The sequence below is a fragment of the Larimichthys crocea genome, chromosome VI (assembly GCF_000972845.2).
Source record: "Larimichthys crocea isolate SSNF chromosome VI, L_crocea_2.0, whole genome shotgun sequence".
In the NCBI taxonomy this organism is placed as follows: Eukaryota; Metazoa; Chordata; class Actinopteri; family Sciaenidae; genus Larimichthys; species Larimichthys crocea.
In genome coordinates, this window is record NC_040016.1 from 11,749,443 (window position 1) to 11,770,817 (window position 21,375).

Sequence of the window (21,375 nt, forward strand, 5' to 3'; positions counted from 1 at the left end):
GGATGATCAATATATCTTTAAAACGTAATAGGTACATTGAATTGAATATATACATATTGTTAAAGGATACTTGTATAAATAACATTGTATGATAGGAACAGGATATATTATCATGTCTAGTCTGTAGATTTTTGTAACTCTTATCCTTGCACAAACATTAACAAAACAATAAATCAATGAAACCTCACAGAAATGTCTAGTTTTATTGTCTTGACGTTCAATAAAAATGTAAGATGCTGAATGACTGCAGATGAAACAGAGGCCAATGTTGCTTATGACAGTGCACAATATTTATTGGAAATGCATGTAACAATATGTCTATACAGAGAATAGTGACTCTTCTTAATTTAGCTTCAATGCCCTTGCAACTGAACATCTGCAGTGTGAAGTACATACATGTGCTGAGTAGAGTGGTTTTGCAGTGCCATCTACTGGTCAGCGTAGATTTCATACTTTGTTAAAAGAATGGGGTTCAGTTAAAAATTAAGAAAATACTCCACTTAAAATGCACCTTGAGCCACCAGAGCAACCCGCAGATAAGCATAAATCAAAGTACAAAAGTATAAAACTGTTACTTTAATGTTAATGCCCTGATAATTATATTGTCACAATAAAATTATAATCATATAACACTGAAAGATGCTGTTCTGTCTAATGGATAATAAAAAAAAGATTGATCTTTTCCTTGTGATGGAATATTTTTAAAGGATCTCAGCTTCCATCACTGATGTACTGCATTGTTTAAATCTTTTTTTATATACTCATCAACACATTCAGTTACCACTCATGACCTGTGGATGGAGCTGGAACATAAAGCGAGAACTACTACCAAAAAGTGTTGAATTTCTTTTTACTTTTTTGTATTTAAGTTGCACTCTGTGAAGTTAAGTGACTGATGGCAGGAAACTAAACCCTTCTGCACTTTAAAGCCAGTCTGTTTATTTTAGGGAATCCCTTTTGTAACTCTTCCACTATAAAATAACACATTTTAAATCATCTTGATGCTACACTGACATGTGAGTAGATGAATGGTGCTTCCTGTCTCCCTGTGTAACTTGTGCTCCCGGGACGATCACCTGTGAAAAGTATGTAACGTTTTCAGTGACCAAACCACACACAACCAAATATTTCACCTATTTTTTCTGCTCCAATGGTTTGATTTTTAGTTAGTGAATATATTAAACAGACATACATGGTCTTCTCTGTCTTGCTTTGTTTTCCATATCCTGATCACGGTGATTCTACTTTTATTTCTTCCATGTCTACCCCTTCAGAGCCAGGTTTAATTCATTTAGGTGTGTTTATTGGGCTTAAAGTGGGAATATAATCAGATTATGACCTTGCTTGAGGCCTGAATGGCTGCCAAGAAGGAAAGGACCACCCGTGGACTAACACCCAGCTTTCCAGGCTGTAGTTTCCTGTTCAAAAGGTCTTTTCATTCATGTTGTGATATGATTAGTAAGGCCACCAGAGCTGCAGCTAACACAAGGTTGAGGATTGTGGTGCCAAGGCTCTGAGTATTTCCAAACAATACATCACTTACATTCCAGGGTATTAGCATATAAGCGGTGTGATAAATAGATTTTTGAGTAAATGCAAAATGTTGTTCATTGTGGCACCTTCTGACATGTTACAATCCATAATCTGGAAAAGCAGCTTAGATTATTGACCCTCTGGCTAAAATATGAATGTTCCAACACTGTTTATTCATAAGGAGATTTGAATATACTCAACACTGTTTTATTTATTGTTATTTACCTTGAATTACTGTATTACGATCAAACATCTTCAGTAAAGTATCGATACTAATAGTTCTGTGGAGAAATGCATCAGGGCATAATCACCCATACACACACATTCACACACCAATGTCGCAACCACTGGTTTACTTTTGTCTAATTCACTGTATGTGCTTGTACTCACTGGGTGTGGCCAGAGGTGCAACATGCCATAAAGTTTCAAGAGAGTTGTGCAGCTTTGTACAACTTTGTAAAGATTTTAAAGACGTTTGATGTAATGAAAAAAAAGTTTGAGAAATTTATATCCAGAATTAGAGTTAGAATGCAAAAGTAAACATAAAAGTAAAATTAATAAGACATACACAGAAAATTGTGTTATTTTCCATAATTTTATGTATTTTTTTTTTTACAGTGTAGTAATGCCGCTTAAATATAATCTACAACTCCTACAGAAACGTGGCCCTTAGTTGCGAAATGCTCCGCCATGTAAACCAGCTAGTCATTAACTTTGTCTGTTTGTTGTCGTTGAGCTCGGGCATGTGTGTACTGTGGCTTTCTAGAGCCTTTTCCATCACTGTGGGTGATCCAGCTCACATACAAATAGCGATATAATCCTTTGTGAATATAAACATATTGATAATAGCTGCTTTAATGCAAGGCATCGTTTACTTTTCTAAAGATCGGAGAAAAGTCTGAAAAGTAAACAAGAATTTATCATTTTCCTACAACCCCACGGACTCATTTTGTGACTCTCTGCTTGCCTCTTTTACTCCTTCCTTCCATTTTCTCCATTTATAACAAATCTGTTTATTGTTTAGTTGTGTGTTAGTCAGAGGCGTATGTTTGTTGTAGCATTCGTTTAAAAAAAAAAAGGCACACAGTTACAGAAATCTGTTGCTGCTCACTTGATCTATTGGCCTGTGCAAAATCGACCAGTTAAACTGTCGGATTCAATTTAATCCATTGGGGCCATTTAACATGCAATTAATTGATAAGATGCTTATCCAAAATCAACAAACAGCTCAGACTTACGTTTAAATTGTGCACTTGACTGGCTCACAGTTGCATTTTGCAGAGGTTTTGGTTTTAGTTTTCAATAGTAAGGTTCCAGTATGAAACAACAGGGTTGAGGGGAAATTGGTTTATTAATCTGATATTATGAGGCATGTATGATATCCTTCATGTTGTGATTTCATCTAAATAGATCGTAATCGATATCTCAGTCGCATATTCCCCTAGTATTTGTTTTTTATTATTTGAAACATCTGACTGAAATATGACTGAAGCATAGCTCAAGCAAAACAAACTCTTTTTCTAGATTTCATGTATCTAATGTTTCTGTGAGAGAGTGAACCAATCCATGTCCGGTTTGAATTCCTTCTCACAGTCCACATTGGTTTACTCTCTGGTGCAAATACCCCAGAGTCATCTCAGTTTCATAAATGTGATTAACTCCATGTTTCCGTTTGATCAGCGCATTTGTAAGAAGTTCAACCTGACAGGAATAAGTGATTGACACACACACACACGGGTTGAAGGTAATTTAAATGATTAAGCTTATCTACAAACTAAATTGCTCTGAATAAAATGCAGATTGATGGTACGTTGAACAATGTGTACCAATGAAACAAACAAACTCTCTAAGCGTTTTGTTGAGTATGCATGAATCGCTACATTTGCAGCTTCATTCCTGTTCACTTCCTTTATCTCCTCCCAGTCTTCCACACCATTAGGTTTCCTTTAGAGCGCATAGTATCAACTGAGCTGAACTAATTGCTGACCACAGATCAACCGTGTAATGTGGCTCATTAGCAACAAACTTTTACATAAGTCATTTCCTGTATAGTCATCGCTACACTTCATGTACCTTACAGTGAAACATCCAAACGGAAAAAATGCAAAATCAGCAGTGTGGATGTGATGCACTGTCTAGCCCGCTGCATATCAGGATACTGCTACCCGAGGCAACAAACAACAGATCCAGAAGAGTTGAATTACAAAATACTTTGTGCCACTGCTGTCAAATTTTTAAAAACATAGTAGTTCTTGCTTCAGATAAAGTGTTGTTGTTTACGTTGACATCCATTTCATTTACTGTAAGTAACATACTTTATGTATTAGTTATCTATTGCAGTAATTTCCCTTTTTTATATCCACTGTGAGTATTACAATCTATATCTTCCTGAGAACGTTGCAAAATGTTGAATATAGGTTAGAATGACCTGGAATAGGAATTTTCTTTATAACATATCTAACTACATTCCCTTGTCAGAGCTGGATTTATACTGTATGGGTGGTCATCATAGCAGAATAACACAGAACGATATTCATGGTCAGCTGCCAACATTTGTCTTGTTACCTTGTTTTTGTGCTCTGCAGGTACACTCCCTGCAGCAACATGCCTGAACGCTGTATGTCTGCTTTCATGTCTGTTTTAACTGGCTGACTGGGTCAGCCTTAACACAAAACTGCTGTTTAGTACTGGAAGTATTCATCTGTTGTCTATCTATTTGTTTAACTTTGATTCAGCAGGTTCTTCAGGCAAGTCAGCAAAAAAATGAACTTTGGTACAGTGATGGATTGGAAAAGGTTTCAGAGAGGGAGTGATACAATGTAAAAATAAATATGGACTGAGATAATTAGGCACAATGACAAACAAATGTCCCATTCTGAAATATTTTCGGAGCTGTGAAAAAGATCAGCAATACAGATGTGTCATACAGACATCTGTATTGCTATACACAGTCAATACATGATGAAGCTTTGATGTACTTTGAAAGTATTTTTGGAAGTCTAATCATCTAAAAAATGTATACATATTCTTTCTGAGAGTTAGATAAGAAGATTTCTACAATCTCCTCTGTGTAACAGCAACATTATGTAAGATTTGGTCTGGTTTTGCGATTTGGCGCCACCCAATTTTAGAGTATAACTCATGCATTAATGCATTAGTAATCAGATTACGTGTGATCAAACAGAAGCCAGTCGCTAATTTAGCAAACACAAGACACAGAAGCTAGCTAATATCGCACACAGCAGCAAGCAGCACTTTGGTTTTACTTGTCAAAGGTGAATAAAAGAGGGCAGCACAGGGAAATCATGTATTTTTTCCATCCAATTGGAGCCAAGGCAGAAAAAAAAATTCCTTTCTTGAGCACTTTTACTGAACTACTGGCAACCAACAAGAAAAGCAAAAAAAAAAAACTTTGCAGAGCATAGAACTGCAGGACTCACAAGTTGTGAGTTAAAAAATATTGAGATGCTGGTGTGTGAAAATTGGAAATTAAATGTGAGTGGAGTGAGCACTGCCATGAAGCCTCTGGCTGCTCTTGCCCCTGCAGAGTGCAAACATCCAACATCCAGGTGCCTGTTACTAATCAGTGGGGTACCACCTCTCATCTGCTCCCTGGCACTGCTAGAAATTACCAGCAACAATTGGGCGGTGGTGAGGTAACTGTCAGGAGATGTAGGGGCCCGATCAACTAAATCTCTCAGCAGACAGGAATTTTGGCCCAAGAGGAAGTAAGAGAGAAAAAACAGTCAGATTATAACTGATGACCGGAGGCAGACGTCAAAGTGCCAAAATACTTCTGATGGGTCACACAGATTAATATCTCATCCAGGGAGTCTCAGGATCCATCAGTAGTGGAACTAATGTGTTTATGGAAAAATGCAGGTTATCTTTGTCCTGCAGGTGAGAGGGACAGAGTTTTGATATGAAGAAAGAGAAGAGGAACTCTCTAAAAGTCAAAGTCAAACTTTTTGAGCTACTTTCTACCTGAAGATTGCCTTGTGCTTGTGAAACTGATTTGAGCATATGTATAGAAGGCAGAGAAAGTGGTTTCTATGAAGCAAATGGTTGAAAAATAGCTGACACTGACATGTTAACACCTTTGAACGTGTTTGCAGACAGTTGCAGCATTGGTATTCTTTTGAATATTCACTCTCTTTTAAGTTGCTAAGTAGCTCTTTTATGTGTATACATGCATTTTGTTTTTTTTACGTTTTTATTCTTGTCTGTTTTTATTTATTTTATCTAGTGCCTTTTATTCATTTTATTTTTATTGTTTTCTATCTTTCTATTATCTACTTGATGTTTTGTTGTGTTTCTATAGTGTTATTTATTGTGTTCTATCGTATTGTGCAGCACTTTGGAAACCCTGTTTTTTGCTAAAATCGTACTATATAAATAAAGTGGATTGGATTGAAGTCTGTTTTTGATCTCTACCAACTCCTCTGGGAATTATTTGGCTCTTTAGTTTCTAAATGCTCCAGTTTGCTCCACTATCTGTTTGCAGTTTGGTACTAAGCAAGACATAGTGGGTTTTTAAAGCTTTTATAGTGACCTGTACAGTAAAATTGCCAGCTGGAAAATTTAAACAGTGAGCTGAAACTTACTCATAAATATTGACTCTGTGATACATTATTATCGAAATATTGTTCAAAGCTATTTTAACAAAGAGACTACTCAGAGTGCCGAACCCACACTGAAATAACAACTCTGTAGGTCCCTTTAGCGTTTATTGTCTTTAAGCTTGTTGTTTTGGCTTTAGAATAAGGCTGCTTGCAGTGGAAAAGATTATGCTAAAAAGCCAGGTATTACCCTGGTCAGACCAAAACAGAGCTACAAAGAGAGATATTGGATTCATTGTGTGGACAGAAACACAATGTCAAATAAACGTTAATGTTGGTCAGTTTCTGCTGGATGTGTTTGCTCACACATTTACCAGTTTCCACTTTATAAAGTGATAATACATCAGTTTTGTGTTGTTGCTTGTTGCTCTACCCTTAAGTGTCCGACCCTTGCAGGCTAAAGTATTTGCATTTGGGCAGAATATCTAACCCTAACCCTTTCCTTCTTTCCTTCTTTTAGTTTTTTTTCCTTGATTTCATTATTGATATTTTTCCTTGATTTAAATTGATATAAAAATGAAAACAATCTTCACACCAAAACCTCAAAACTAAAACAATCGATACAACATGTTCACCTGGCAGTGAAACTAAATTGTTCTTTACTAGACTGCTGATGTGTATTTTTCTTTTTACCCTGGTATGACTAAAGGACCTTTAGTTAGGCTGGCTCTTTCTTGCATGAAACTGCTACTTCAGTGGGTTTGGATTCTTGTTTCCTTCTTCCTGTTAAAGTGCAAGGTAAAGGTCAAGTGTCTCTTAAATGAGTTAAGGTGATACTTCCTTTCTAAACTGTTCAGGGACACACTGTTGTCTCAGAGGCCGACGTGTGGTCAGGGAGACGAATCATTCTCAACATTTCATACAACTATCTTAGCTGTTAGCATAGCATAGGTTGTTTCAATGCATGAGAACTAACTCACGTCCATCTGTTAAACATATAACTGAAATTTCTGTCCTTCATGTAAGGTCCAGTGGGTCTATTAGATAAATGGCCAGGAGGAGCACAGATTGAGATTTGATACGGATAAATCTCATGAATGGCTCGAAGCCTTGTTACTACATTACACTGCTGAAAGCTCCCCGGTATCGATTTCATGGATATCAACTGTCTCTGTTTAATATGAGATACAGATGTTAGGATCTCTTTCCCACATTTGAGATGCGATGTGTTATGAAATACTGCAGCAGGGGATTGTTTGCTTAGCTTCTGCGCTTCCTGTGGACGAGAGGTGGGTAGCCACAGTGGACAGTGGCATCAAGATGCAAGAGTCTCGTGGGTTAAAAAAAAAAAAAGCTCTAAGGGATAAAGAACTAACGCACACTCCCAGTTTAGCCTGCTCTGCGTTCCTGATTATCAAAGAAAATAACTCCATCCAACGGTTTGTTTTGAATTTCTCAGAAACTTTAATTCACTGTAAACATAATTTGCTAGTGGTGTAGCTCTGTGAATGGCAATCTCTATTGTGTTGCTTGGTCGGTTGGCCTGGGATAAATCATCTAAACAAGTATTGGTTTGATTACCATGACATCTAGGTTTGAGTGTGAGAATGAATCCTAATGATACGAGAGATTCCCATGAAATCCCATCGCTCCATGCAATCATGTGAAATTTCATTTCAGTTTTAATTTTAAGATGAAATGAAACCTGCAAAACAAATGACAAGAATATTTCCTTTAATGCACATGCACATGAAAACTAGATAGATACCCTGTTCCATCCAAACATGGAAAACAGATCTAAGTCCACTGTCATGTCCAATTTTCCACAGCTGCATTTAAACAACTCAAGTGCTCAAGCGAACCTCTCTTCATTGTGCACAGTAATGACTCCTGAAGCCTAAAATCCCATTTAAATTTAGTTTTTCTTTAGGCTTTGGTGGCCATGATGCAGAATACAGATCATGTCAGACCCCATCCATTCAGCTGCTAAAGAGGAGTGCATACCAAGAAGACAATAATCCTCTTGATGTGGTATCAGAATGAAAATCTGAAGCATCTATGTTTTCCTTTATTCATCTGATTCTCCACGCACATCCAAAATGCAATCTAACTTCAGCAGGAACAGATCATGTCAGGCCGCTTTCAGCTGGTAAAGAGGACTGTATACCAAGAGGACAGCAGCTTTCTTTGCACGGTATCAAAAAGAATGAAAATCTGAGGCGCCCAAGTTTTCATTTATTTGACTGCTTCTCCACACACACATCCAAAACTGTAATCTGTCTTCAGCAGAAACAGATCATGCAGCTACAAACATTTTCCAGATTCACTTCAGCAATGTTATGAAGACATAATTTGACTTATCTTACAACTAAAGCTCTTGTTACGTTGTTTGAAGATAGTTTGGCAGGTGACACAACATCAGCACATTGTGAGGACTTGTACATTTACATATTTGACCATTTATACCTGTCTTTTATTATTGATGCTTACATATTTTTTCCTGTTGTTTTTAAGAAGACAAATGTAGTTTATATATGCTAAATGTACATATTATAAAACAAATGTACTAAGAAGTGGAGCTCTCTTCAACAAAGAGCAGATTTCATTTGACTGAACTCTTGCACTGTGGTGTGGTTGTGGTTAGCCCGGGATCTTGGGGGTAATGTTTAGTGGCCAAATTTGTTTTCTCAGATCTAAAGAGGCAGAACTGAAAACGCTGATTATATTTGTTTTCCTATTGAAATGACCACCAGTCTGCAGGGATCTGCTGGGAAGAGACACAGGAACTAAAAATATCTTGTGATTTTCTTTTTGGTAAGGATCACACGTTGGCTGAAGGAAGTTATGTAAGTCGAAGAAAGCTTTTGCTTTGATCTGACTAATGCTGTTAAATCGGGGCAAAGCGACTGATCGTGCAGTTTGTACACACAAACAATAGTTGTTAAGCATTAAAAAAAAATGTTTCTACTAAAAAAGCATTTCTAAATAAAATGAAGAGTTGGAACAATCAAATAGTTCAGTAAATCACTCTCAGAGGCCACTTCAAAACGCGGACATGCTGAGCTCTGTTTAGCACACTATTGAAAATATTCAGAAAACATTTCTGGTCTCTTGGTCTCTTAGGAGCTGTATACAATTTGGACATCTTTACAGCTTATATCAGATTTTGTTATAGTGCAGTCTCATCATGCCTGTAATGATTATATTTCAGCTTTGCACGCACGTTAAAGGACTGAAAAATCTCCAGCCGCAGTGTCATTGTAGCTCAATCCATCAACTTCACTTTTACAAATCCTACACTACAGATGCTTAACCGTAGTATTAACCTCAGGCTAAGCAGGCGTTAATAACTAAATTAAAGCGACATTATGTAACGTTTCTACCATATAAAGTCGTGCACTTCTCTCAGACCAGAGATCAAAGATGTATAGTGGAAGAACAGGTGTTAATCACAGAGGCATCCTTCACCCTACAAGTCAATGTAGCATCAAAATGGGTGAAAGCTGTTTTATGGCACCAAACACCAACAATGATTTCACTGATTTTGGTGAAACTGGATCACATTTTATGGAGTAAATGTTTTCTGGTTTTCCCTTCCGATGTCCTCCAACTGCTCTGCCTCAACGAACTGTGATTTTCAGTCAGTGTGTGTTATCATTTATTGTAATTGTACAATATGTTTGTGTTGATTTGTTCCGTACACGTGACATCTATTGCATGTCGGTCCGTCCTGGGAGAGGGATCCCTCCTCTGTGGCTCTTCCTGAGGTTTCTTCCACATTTTTTGTGGACAAGTTTTTCCTCACTCGAACCGAGGGTCTAAGGACAGAGGGTGTCACTCCCTGTACAGATTGTAAAGCCCTCCGAGGCAAATGTACTTTGTGACTTTGGGCTATACAAATAAAATTTGATTTGATTTTATTTGATCAGGGACAGTGAAGTAAACTATAAAACAACACAACTGGGCTTAGCAGAGGCAGAGCATGGCAGAAGTGAAGCGACTGAAGAGGATGGAGAGAATGAAAACTAACAGAGTGACAGGCCACCAGATAAGAGTAAATCCTGTCGCGTCAGGGCTCCTTTAAAAAGCAACATCCTGCGCCATATGTTCACTAAATAATTATAACTATTGTATCAGTCAAGTGTGTCTCTACATTTAGGTTGAGTGTGAAATTACTCCTGTAAATAAAGAGTTAGCTGAGAATAAATGTCCCTCTCTGCAAGCCTGGCAGTTATTAATGGCCTACTCACTTGAGACATACTACATGGAACGCTGTGGAGGCAGGAGTCCTTGATCTAAGCATCGTGCTTTGGTTGACTTTTCTATAGACCCAACACATGTTTTCCTAACGCAAATATTTTCGGAACTGATTTGTCTGGATGTCACTGGTGGAAATGTCCGTTAATAGCCAGTCATACCATAGCTAAAGAACACATCCGACTTTGATATAGTCGTGAGGGTAAGAGAAATACAAATACAGTTGTCGACCACCTGTCATCACAAGCAAGCTGATAAGTGGATGTGTTGCTTGTTTTAGTATATGTGTTGACATATGGGAAGGCCTGAGATTGATGATCATTTGTCTTTGATTTGTCGTTTTTTTAGTGCCGACAAAGGTTTCAGTCTGGGACAAATGTATTTCGTCTTTTTGTGCCATTTTTTATTATTACTGAGCAAAATGAAAACATATACAGTATATTGTTGTGATCTATCAAAAACAGCTCTCAGTGGATATTTCCATCTTATAGAGGTTATAAATCCTGCTTATGATTGATGGCAATTATGTTGTTCAACAATCCAGATGTGTGTAATTAGTAAGGGAATAAATCCAAAATGTATTTATACATATAGACTGAATACAACATATGTGTAGGAACATTTATTTAAATGAATTCACAAGTGTGAGGGGTCACTTAGAATATTATTCAAATAAATCGTTCCCAGTAAATACGTAAACTGTAATTTCCTCTCTCTGTGTGTTTCTTATCTTATTTTATTGTGTAAACATAACAACAGCCCGTGACTAACTCTCATTTCCTCTCGTGATGTCGTGATAAGTTACAGGCAGAAAATCAAAACAAAGAGTTGATGAGAAAAAACTTAAAATTCAATCATGATGATGTTTGCTCAGCACAGCTTTCCGCATTAGTTTTTGCTGACATAACGGAAAACAAATCTGTCATACCTGCCTTTAAACTGAAACCAAAACAGGCCTGCAATTATGAATCCAATTGGATTGTATTTCCATCTGGTATTGTTACGTTTATTGTACCATTATCACGGTATCTTTTCTTCAGTACCCCAAATGAAACAGTAGCCTATTCAGCTGTAACGGCTTATGATTTGTGGTCAATTAAACTGGACTGATGGGGGAAGAGACAATGCAGGAAGAGGCTGTCTGGCCTCAGGCTAACTGCCTTTATTAGGCTCTTTTTTATAATTGAATTGCCATGAAATCTTTATTGCATACATAATGTTTTCTTGTCTTTTAGGAGCAGACCTTGACAAGATTGGTATCACTCTCTTGTCTATATGCTAAATATGAAGCCAGCCAGTAGACGTTTGGCTTTGCTTATAGCATAAGGACTGGAAGTCTCAGTCAAAAGATAAAACAATCCGACCGCCAACATTAAAATATGAGTATCATTCCTTAGATGCATCAAAAATATATATTTCATCGTGCTGCATCTTAGTTGTAGCTTTGCATTTCTTTTTTACTTGAATTGATGAATGATGCAAATGACGTGAAACAGAGGCACTGACGAAAAGGATATAAATGAGAATGGTAATGTGTACCATATGTAACAGGCCCTGAGATTTCACTGAAGATTAACCACTCACTCCTAAAATGTGAGCTGTAAATTGAATTTTCCTGTTAAAATTCAATCAGCCCAGAATGTCAAAGAGGGTGCCCACAGATCCCTCTGCATCTTATTTTTAGCTCATATTCTGATAAAAATCTTCTCACTGAAGATCAGATCTCGGTGTTAAGTCGAAATACTGCTACTGTTAATGTCAAAGTGTATTTGTGACTGTTTATGTTGGACTTCTGTCCGCCTGTAATGTATTGTGCTTTTATAACAATATACATTTAATAGAGCTTTTTTTTCTTATTCTTTGTTTCATGCATGCGGTTTTACTTTGTGGTAAAAAACTTTGTTCATACACACAGAACTTTATTTTATATTCCAGTTAAGATCCCATACAAGACATATTTCCATTTAAAGTATGGCGCAGCATGGAAAATATATTTTTATACTTTCACAGGAATCCTTAAGGGGGATATCACGGTTCAAAAAGTTCAAACATTTGCTTATCAGCCCACCCACTACATCAGCTGTCATCACATTATATGACAGCTAACACTGATTTAGTTAAGTGTTTTCACATACTCTCTGGGTGAACCAACACCCACTGTTTCCATTTCGGTTATGGTATGAGTCGAAGAAAAATATCTCGAAATATCCTTCGGGTAAGTTACCAGCATGTCTACTCCAAGTAGTTATAAACTGGGCCTGCAGCACCATTCATTTAGTTTAATAAATAAACAACTCACATAAATAATACACTGAAATAAATTATACACTTAAGAGCTCTGCAAGTTGGCATTAAGACAAGTGAGAATGAGAGTTATTGGGTAACTGGGTATGAAGTAACTACAGCCTGGAAAAGAACATGATGTCCTCATGATGTCAAGTTATCCAAGTAATGAGCACCTACTCCTCTTAGAGGCCCCTCACAAAAACTTCAGACTCAAGAGACGATTCACAGATATGTATGGTAATACATGGACATTTCTATATATAGAAAGCAGCCTAATTAGTGACAACGGCTTTTGAGAATAGGCTGGACATTTATCTATTCTATCTAATTTTAGCTACTACTATTTTTTTTTTTTTCAAATGAACTCTCACAAAATCAATAATACATCTTAATATGTATGGTAGAGTCCAGTACAGTTAGTTACTAAGTTAGAATGGGTGGCTTACGTCACCATGTAACTGACACCTAGTTTTAACAGGGGATGCATCATTAGTGCATGAATGACATGAACCAGAGATAGCTTAATTTGATCTTCATAATTAGGAGGAAATTACCTGTCAAAACCACATCACAGGCTAGCACAGCCACGCTGATTATATTTAGTTAAAGCTAACACGATGCTTCAGGCTACTTCTTTAAGTGGTTGTTTCCGCATTCTTTTTTAGCCACGCTGCTAACGTGGCTCCATTGGCAGTGACATCTGGTGGTAGGTGAACGTCTTTGGTCCAGACTGTAATATTTGATGGATGGTTATATAAAATAAATAAAAGTATGATGTGTTTTTTTGTGTGGAAATTACGTAATATTAATGTTGTTGTAGTGTTCACTAACTAAAACACACAACTCATGGACTACAGTTGTAGATTAAGCACCTTTAAAAACACGCTCGTAGACAGTGGCACAATTTTCTGTTGCTTTAATGTCATTTTTTTGTTTGTTTGTTTTTTACCAATGAATAAAGAGCCTTTTGTAGACCAAGCTTACTAACTAACTGTTTCAAACCCCCTGGTAAGCTCAGTGGATAGCTTTCAAATGGAGCTCCATTGCAAAAGGAAAATCTCTCCCTTCTTTACATTCATTACTTGGGGATATATTTAAGAATCCAGTGTAGTCTCCTACTCCCTGTGTGCTGATCTGTAAACACTTTTTTATCAGTACAATATGTATATAGGACTGAAACCAAGTGAGTCCCCAAGAAATATGTCTGTGATTTACACTGCTTAAAGTGACCACTATGTCACTGCTAGACTAAATAAATTTGAATTATGTCATGTGAAGGTGCTCTCTATTTGTTATAAACAAAGCAAAGTGTTAATCAGTCAAATCTATCTATCACCACAGACTACAGTACAGCACATAAACAAAGAACAATATCTATGAAGGACCTTGGAACATACAGATTTAATCCACAGACTACTTTTGTACTTAATCACAAAACAATTATAACCTTTATTTATGAAAAACGTACTTTAGCATAATATAGATTGTATACATATTTCGTTAGGATTGTAATTGTTACAGTTTTCAACCTTAAGTCTGTCCTAAGCAAGTAAAACATCAGCATTCTTTTCATGTCTTTTAATAGCCACTACTTCATTCGAGACCGTCTTTGGTAAAAAAGAAAATAGTTTTTCATCGAAAGAGGGGCCGATTCTTCAAAAAACTTAAAAACAATACATGACACTTTGAATTCAATCTGAATCAATTTTATTCAGAGATTTATTGAATTACACGCTCACTCTTGCATTCTTTCATGGCCTTCGCAGCCCAAGGCCGAGAAGCATGCAATGTAAAACCCTTCCCATAATGGTTGTATAATAGGTAACCCTCCTCATTTCATGGAGGAGGGGTATAATGCACTGTGCCTCTCCACACCTCCAACACATCTTAACCTGGCTCAGCCGCATCTGGTATAATTTAATGGGTGTAAAATAGACTCTACTGGACTTTTTAAAAGATCTAATTTTGCTTTCTCCTTCTGATATATTGATCACATTGTTTTATGTAATATGCAGCTGCATCTAAATATCATTATGCATATATTTTGACATGAATTTGTTAAAAACTGTTAACAATTCTCTTTGACAAGTGTTCTCTGTTGTTAATTAACAAGAGGTGATAATGTAAAAATGAGCCTAAAGCAAAGCCCGACTTCAAAGCCCAACTTTACGGTTTTTATTGTCTGTGCTATGGCTGTCCACTGACATGAAATACAATCCAAAAAGTTCTGTATGAGAAAGTTATCACAGCCACAGCTATTTTATTTTCATCGCAACCAAAAGAAGCACAATGTTCATGTTTCAAACCAGGAATGTGCACTTGCATGCACATAAATCGACCAACACAACGCCTTGATGCCACCTTACAACGTGGAAAAAGATGATTAGTTCAACATATTTTTCAACTGATTATGCATTGGCATCCTGGATCTGTCACAGGACTGGCCTTATTCAAATAAATGAGGGGGCTACATTTTTCCATGCATGACTAAAGTTAATCTGAACCTGGAGTGGTCAGAGAGATGTTCATTATCAGACCAGCTTCTAGTGTTCAGTTCTCAGGTTATACTGTATGTTTCTGTAACAGTTAGAATATATTAAAATTTGTTTAAACTCCAAATTGTAAAATCACAGAGTTTGTTTTTCCTTCACACAGGTACGAGAAGGCTTTACACGAGGTAATTAAATCAAGCAGCGGCTATTTCAATCTCCCTTCAACTTAGTTTGACAAGTCACAACCTTGAAGTGAATTTACTCAGGGAGAATATAATCCTATGTCAAGTCAAATTGACCTGGAATAAACAAATGATGATTTGGAGCTATGTTTGTGGTCAGCACTGAGTGGCACAGGAAACTATAACTTACAATGTTATGGAAACCATTTGAGCAATCTTCAGGGTCTTTTTCCAGCGTGAGCGAGTTTTACCCAGTAAAGGACTCTTGTGCTTTTAATTTATACGTCAGAATTATGAGCTTACAGACATGCAGGTTTTTCACAAAAGCCACATCACTAAAATGTCACTTCTAGTCCCTCTGCTTGGATGCATGTCAATGTCTTTTCTATTAATTGAGCCATATGTTACAGATGCTGCGAGTGGTATGCTATCCGCAAAGAATAGTGCCAGAGGCAAGTGGCATACTGCTGTCTTATGGATTCCCTGTGGACTTGGCTTTTATCCCTGTTAGTTTAAATTGTGTCCACATGCTGGAGCAGTCACTGAAACTTTTGGCTCTAAAACAAAGTGATTATTATTTTCTAACTTAGCCAAACTTTATTTCACACTTTCAAAGATCTAATAAGAAAAGTCTAACTTTTTCACAACTCTTAAATTATAAAAGTTCACATTTATTTCTTTGTTCGTAGCTCTGCAAGAGTAAAATGTTATCAGTTTAAATAGTGCAAAGTCACATTGGGTCTTTTATTTGGCTCCTACACGTCACAGCTTCAAAGATTCCACAGAAACAAATGGTACAGAGGATACTGCGATACTGTGACAGATAACCACAACAGACCTCTCCACAGCCGCCCGCACTTCAGAGAGATATTGTACAAGATGAATTGGGGACTTCAAGGAGAATAATCATTTGATTACAGTACATTAAATCCATTCTGCTAAATCAAAGACTGGAAAAGCAAAGGTGCAATTAATAACATCAATTATGGCTATATTTCACTTATACGTCGTTTTTTTGGCCCTCATCAGCAGAGCACACCAGGACACTTGGAAGGAGCATCATTATTAATGATATTAGTTATTAAGGATGATGTAGTCATTAATATTATTATCATCATCTGCTGTATAAATGACCCACAAGATTTATGCAGAAGGTCTAGTTGTGGCGGGCAAGATGAGGAACATTGCCTGACTGTAAACACTTTAGTATACCGACACAGTCCTTTTAAATTATTGATTGAGAGAGACAACTTATACATTTACCAATCTTATTGGCACATGTAGTTTAATTAGCTCAAATAATGACCTTTAGACTTCAACCTTAACAGAGGTCTATTTAGCTAGGTAATTAAAAACTAACCCTTGACTGTTCGGGACACTAGGACGCCTACATTTCATCAATATTTACACAACAGTTATTTTCGATCCAGTAATTGGATTGGACAAGAGATGCTCCATGAGTGCTAATATAGAGCACAACAGCACTGGGACTTTAAACTAAATGTATCACTCCACTTCACAGGGGTTCTAAATTCATTTGATTAATCTTCAAACATTGACTAATATGTTTTTGTCAGAAGAGAACAAAGGAAAGGGAAGAAGCCTGGATACTTGAGCTCAAACCTCCATGTGTGATTATATGACATCAGCCAACCTCGACAAATTAAAGAAGAGTAAAAATGAAGCACTGTAAGCCAAACAACATGGGCTTTGAACTGCTTTTTAGACTTGGCTAAATTTCAAAAATAACATTGACTGGTAAGCTGTAGACTTACAAAACAAAGCTAGAAAGCTACTGTTCAGAAAAAGATGTGATGTGTTGCTTGGCATCAGTGCAGTCCCAGATATATTAATAAAAAAACAACCAAATCATCGTCAGTTGTCACTTATTACTGTAAACTAAAAAACTGAGTTCATAGAACTGTTGTATAAAAACAATATCACACTTGGGGTTGTGATGTTGTACTAAATATTAACATGCTGTGTTGCTATCTTCTCTCCCTTGCATGTGATATTGCTTATATTTATGTACGTACTTGCACTTGCATTGATCCAACAAGATATTTTGAGGCCTTTTCCAAATTGAATAAACAGCGAAAAAACGTAGTTTGCACTCATAGTATGTATGTGTGTACGACTAGTGTTGTATTCCAACATTCATTTCTTGATACTTTCACATTTTAATCCTTAAATTGATAGCTTGGGTTTTTTGAAAGAGGCTGTGCATGAAGTACTTTATAGCATAGTTAGTGTGTTGCCTAAAGTAGACAGCAGTCAGTACACTCCCAGTTTGGAGAAGTAAACAGAAGGATTTTTATTGAGTTATTTTTATGTGGCTAGAATATGTTTTTCTTTTGATCCTGTCCACAGCAGTGCTTTGCTCTACTTTAGTGCCAGGACTTCTGTCTGATCTAAATGATCCCTTTAAGATTTTCATTAATTTCATCAAACTCTATTTTTGATCATATTTATGACCACAGTTCATATCTAAAGCCGTACTTGCCTTAAGTCATTGCTTTTTCTAATAGTATTTATTATTGTTACTGGTAAAGTACAGCTTTCAGGGATTTAAAGAAACAATGCATGCATGTGCTGGCCATAACGCAGAAAACAAAAGCCGGTGCACACATAAATATTAAATGTGCAAAACACCTTTGAGAGTTCAGTATCACTGTCATCTTTTGTCTTATTTATTAAAATGAAGTGATGTAATAAATCCTCCATTTGTTTTTGTGCTCTACAACGACAGATAGTACACAGAAAGACAAATTTCTAGTCTGTTGGATTTCTGACAAGAATAACTTCTCCAGGCATCTTTGTTGCCTCCAGCAGGCATCATTTCAAATGAAAGTCAGCATGCTGTTATCCAAAAACACTTGCTATTACAATCAGTATCCACAGGTGTAGCCAAATCAACATGCACTGAGAATTAAAACGTTAAAACGTGGATTTGTTTTTGCTACTTTTCTCAAGTTTCGCAGAAACCAATATAGAAACCAGTTGCCAATGCCAAAAAAAAGGTGTCTTTTTTAATCATTCGCAGGCATATTCTAAAACGTGAAACACACCACGGGGAAAAAAAAAACAGTCCTTAAACATGTCATGAAGGCACATTTAAGTGAAAAAATATCAGCTTTTAGAGGCAGAGTTTGCTTTGGTTGGCAGTGTTCACACAAGCCTTGTGTTAGTCACGCTAACATGATTTAGTTCTGCATGTGATTTCTGACCCTTCCACCACCACACACATGCTTCAGGTTAGGAATAAAAGAGTGACTGCTGTTTATACCTGTGTGAGTGCACGGAAACCATAGGGGCAGCTGTACCAACACTCTGGTTTGTTATCCTGGTATCGCAGTGACCCTTACGTGCTCAGGCATCAACACAGCAGGATGCCTTTACACTTACATCACCGAGTCAAACGACTGTCACAACACGCCAGCTTGATTTTAAAATATACCGGTGAACTGATGATGCTAGATGCCGAGCATGCTTGAATCAGTGTCACACAGAGTTTATGTGTGGTCATGATTATAACACTGGATCTGTCTGTTTACATGTTAGTTTCCACACTGAATGCTCTTCATTGTGACACTCATCTGTTTCGAGGTATTTTTGTAAAACAGTATTTTTTTTTTACAATATATGTTCCAGTTTTCATACTGTACTCTGCTGTACTTATATAATTCATCAGTTCTGTAATCAATGGAGTTACAGGAAGATGACCATGAATGTACAGAAAAATAACAGAAACATTTGGAGCAGACATTGTAAGCTGAATATGTTGTTTGGTTGTAAACATGCTAGTGAAACCAGATAACTGTGTATATATAGATTTACAGTCAGAGATTAGGTTGTATATATGCAATATTTTATAATGTAGCTCTGGCATGTTTCTTATAAACAAAATAAAGCATGTATACATCTGAGTTTCTTTTTTGCTGTTCTGCAGGAGTAAACAATTTGATTTCAATAGATTTCTAACATGGAAGGACTGGGTCTTGGGTCAGAATCGGGCCGTTTTGTTGTGTTCAGGTTTGGTTATTGTCTAATATTATGTGTATCATGTGTTGCAGTAGGACAGATAGAGAGTGTAGGAGAGCCTGGCAAGCTAACAGTCAGTAAAGGATGTTTGCTTGATGCTTGATGTAGAATATATATTGGAGGTAATGTAAAGAGAAAAGCAGTGTCATTGAAAATATAGAAAGGTTGTCTGTTTAACACATATTTATTGGTTTGTGCAAGGAATAACTGGAGATTAATATGGAGTCAGATGGTGAGTTCTTAAAGACACAGGAATTTGGGTCTGATTTTCAGTCCCTCAAGAGACATTAATGCATGCGCATTTTCTTTTGGCCAAGTTGCAGGCGACCTCTGTTGACCTACGGAGAGAGTATAAACAAACAGTCAAATTACATTAAAGTTTCTTTTACAAGACATTTTACATGAGGAGCTCTCACAGCCACTTAATGGAGCCCTCACTCAACCATTAGGAGTCACCTTCTCCAGCATTAGCAACAGTCCCCATGGAACAAAGGTACATTTTTATAACGAAGTGGTGAGAAAGTTTTCATTACTAATTTACACCTCCATCAAAAGAGCTCAGTATTCACTTCAATATTTCTCGAGACACCTCGAGCATACCGTGTGTACAGGAGATTATTTTAAACTGAAAACATCTGAAGAATGTGAAGTATTTCTGTATATTAGGTTGTACATTTGCTGTACTATTCGGAAACAAGAATCTTACCTTAATCTTTAATTGATGATGTTGTGATATATATTTTGGCTAATAGGTTTTATTATTATTACTAAATCAAAATGGAGGACATAGAAATGTGTATAATTAGAATTAGTTATTAAAGATTTAGATCCAGGTTTAGTATGTTCAATACTGTTTTCATCAATGTATAATCACCTGAAAAAGAGAATGGTTATGTTTTTGTTACCTTGGAGAGCCTTTTATATCCATAGACACCATGGATCCTCTTCCACCATCGTGTTTCTACAGCAGAGAACAGACAAACCAAACAATGACTACACTCTCCATCATGGTAGAATGAAGAGGGTAAGGTGATGGGGTCGCAGTTCACAACTAAGCCAGTAAATCCTAATGAAATCATGTCTGGGTCTTCATTATTAGTAATCACCTGTCTTGTTTTAAGATGCATTGCTGATCTTGAGTACATCTTGTCGAAAAATAATTACTGGCCAGAGCATTTTGAGACAGGTTTATTTTTAAGACAAGTGAATACTTGACCCTGATGTGAGAGGAGCCAGGAGTTGGAACAGAGATGGTATGATTGGGAGATTTTCCAAGTATTCACCAGTTTTCAGCTCCTCTTAATGAAATGTCCCATTATAATATTTATTGCTTCATAAAAGTTGGTTTCATAACAGAAACCTTCTTTGTAACGAATTTATATGACGTGTCATAACTTCTTTATGACAAAACTGTTAACAAATTCACTTTACTGTTAAAATATGTACATAACAGGACAGCATGCCAGTGCCTGGGGGTATGCCCAGCTGCAGCTGCTTAGTACAGTATCAGAGCTTGATGTGTTTTTCTGAAAAGCACCAATTAATGGGGCCATGGTGCAAAATTCATTAATGCATTGCATAATGTCTGACACCTAATGTTGTGTTATGTTTAAACAGTTGATTGCAAAATCAGTGACGTGTTCAGATTCTTTTGAATGATGAATACTGGCTGATATGCCTACAGCTGGCCTGAGGCATAAACAAACTAAGTGGCTTTTTAGAGCCTTGCAGTCCAGATTCAAAATGTTCCATGTTCTGTTCATGTTGGTGTTTCATAGACTGTGCAAAGTTGTGTGATATCAGCGGTTTAAAGGCACTGAAAACATGTTTTTTAATCAGCTACATACTTTAAGTGGTTGAGTCCTAACCTAACTCCACCAGATGGTTTACTCTACAGAACCATCTGGGACCATATAACATCGTCTAAATCTTACTGAATCTCTTTCAGCTGATGAAAGCCCTCAGGTCTTCTTTCAGTCACTAAATTCTCTCCAGTTTTGACATAAAATATGCCAACAGCATTAA